General features: G+C 40.7%; 1 protein-coding gene and 1 long non-coding RNA gene across 40 annotated transcripts in view; one reads left to right on the plus strand and one right to left on the minus strand.

Moving 5' to 3' along the window:
• Positions 1 to 2,500, plus strand: part of LOC101749423 — a 42,428-nt gene that overhangs the window by 33,481 nt on the left and 6,447 nt on the right. The window contains exons 7-8 of the long non-coding RNA XR_005860663.2: positions 1 to 1,253; positions 1,551 to 1,831. The exon at positions 1 to 1,253 is cut by the window's left edge and continues 9,134 nt beyond it. This is a non-coding gene — a long non-coding RNA (uncharacterized LOC101749423). The remainder of the gene's footprint in view (positions 1,254 to 1,550; positions 1,832 to 2,500) is intronic.
• EBF3 (EBF transcription factor 3) overlaps positions 1 to 2,500 on the minus strand; it is a 120,188-nt gene that overhangs the window by 24,655 nt on the left and 93,033 nt on the right. The gene's annotated exons all lie outside the window — the stretch shown is intronic.

Genomic DNA, 2,500 nt, shown 5'->3' on the forward strand with positions numbered 1-2,500 from the left:
GAGATGTGGATTGAGAGAAGAAATAATGGAAGATGTTTCCCGACCAGTCCTGGTCACCTACCACAGTAATGGCATTCTGCTTCCTCCAGCAGGGAAAGAACATAGGAACAAAGGAAGGAAGGATGAAAGCAAGGATTATGGGTGGTAAAAGGAATGTGTGAACTCCACCAACTTCAGTAGTCAGGCAAGACTATAAATTTAGCACCATCTGTAGCACTCATCACAAGTATCTTCAAGACCTTGAATCCTGCAAGGATCCTTGAACTTCTACTGAGGACAACAGGTTTTCCAATTCTTTTGTTTCTACAAAAGTCATTACTGACTGAATGAATGAAAGAAGAAAATGGAAGGAAGGAAGCAAGGAAAGATGAGAGGAGAGGAGAGGACAGGACAGGAGAGGCATATAAAGGAAAGAAACAACAGAAACAAAAATGAGAAAAGAGCAGAAGAGAAAGAACAAAAAGTTTCTGCAAGGCAAGATGGCAGCACCAACAGAGGCTGCATGTCAGCTCGGCAGTTTTTGAGCTCTCAAATTGCAGATTTGGGCACACTCTGCCCTGCAGAGTGCCATCCAGGTGAGGCAGAAGGGCCATGCCAGGGTCCTTGCCCCCCCCCCCCCCCAGTTCCTTGCTCCCCAGGCCACTAGAAATAACTGAATATAGAAACACAGGCAGTCCATACACACTCTGATTTGCACACGCTTTCCCTTAGCATCCCGCAGACGCTACTGACTAGGCTTCTGGCCAGAAGGACTCTTGACTGTCTCTGCACAGCACTGCTCACCTGGTGTGTGGGTATTGTAGGACATCAACCTTATCTATACTATTTTATTGACATCGGTCTGCTATTGTCACAGGCATTTAGTCCATGATACTGGATTAGGAAAATGTATTTTAAAATGAAGTATGATTTAGTGAATAGAACTCAAAGTAGAACCACCTGAAGTGCAGTTAGCATATTAGTTAACTTAGTTACCATATCAGACAGCATCGCATATTTCAGTCTACTTGGGAGTATTTTGCCATGTAAAATATCCACAAATTTACTATGATTTATACACATAGAATGAGCAGATCATAAGAAATTGGGATCCCACCAGAAAGAAGGCAGATCTTATCAGTCTGTAACACAGAACGCTGCAAAGAAGGGGCTTGTCAGCATTACAACACAAAGCAGAAGGGGAAGGAAACCTGATGGCATCAAACCCTAAATGCTCCAGTCATGCCAAGAAAATACCACATTCTAATGCATATGTAAGTATAATAAAACATGGCATTTTATGAAAACAACATGATGTGTGATTAACGTGACAAAATATTCTACTACAAAAAAGAGAGCATTTTGTTGGTTTGGTATTTCAGTTCTGTAGTGCTACATCAAAGTAGCTAAACATTACATTTTGACTATTTAATACTCCAAGGTATTTTACTAATTAAGATCTATTTTACTGAAATAAACTGGGTTTGCATCTGTTTTTATATTTGCGGTACGGTTTGGGAGTTTGTTCCTCTGTTAGGCCTTATGAACTGATAAATACCTCCCTCTTGCAGACAGCCCTGTACAGATCAGCTTTCTTCCCCTTGCTCCCACACCCCACGTCACAGACGTATGCTGGAGTTCTGTTACTGGAGCCTCTGAGAGCAGAAATCCTTCCTGGCTGAAGCCACAAGCCATGTGATGCATCTCTGGATTACAGCCTCCCACTTCCACCCTTTCCCAAATAGCTGGTGTGCATCAGCTGTCATAGAAACCCAGAGGAGGCAGCTGTGCTCTCTGTTCAGGAGGGTGCACAGAGTAGTGCTACCATTCTTCTGCAATTCAATAATTCCAGGTATTCTGCTGAAAATGATGTTTGATCACAGTAAATGTAAAATATGATTGCTTGACTATTGTCACTGACTTAACTCTTCCGAGATATTTATCCATCTCAGAACCCTATGAAATCTGTGATGCTTCAGCAAACAAGCTGGTATTCTGCACCACTTGTCCCTGTTTCTTTTTGCAGTGATCACCCAGGATAAGAATATAATACTGGAATAATTTATGCACTATTTAGACAAACAGGGATCCCTAACACCAACTAACATCACTTTTGCAGCACTGTACCTCTGACAAACAGTACAACACAAAATCTCTGTGATACCTATGGATGCTTTGAAAAAATACCCAAAATAACTGAGGAATCTTGTGTATTTGGAAATCAATAGTAATCGACAGTAATTTATATTCAGCCTGCAAATAACAAGGGCACTGACTAACAGCTCTGAGGGAAATTTGTGTATTCCATATGCTTGCAAAACAGGTTTGAAAACATTTGGAGATATATATTTTTAAGAGGGGACAGAATGGGCAATGCTTCCTAAATTACTTTCAAATATAATTATTAGTGGCCATAAAAAATATTTCTGAAATATTTCATCCTTTTTTAATTTGGCAAATTGCACTCACTACAGCTAATTAATCTTCTAAAAATTGCGCATGAAGCTTCGGGCCCATGAGG

The sequence above is a fragment of the Gallus gallus genome, chromosome 6 (assembly GCF_016699485.2).
Source record: "Gallus gallus isolate bGalGal1 chromosome 6, bGalGal1.mat.broiler.GRCg7b, whole genome shotgun sequence".
NCBI classification, from domain to species: Eukaryota; Metazoa; Chordata; class Aves; order Galliformes; family Phasianidae; genus Gallus; species Gallus gallus.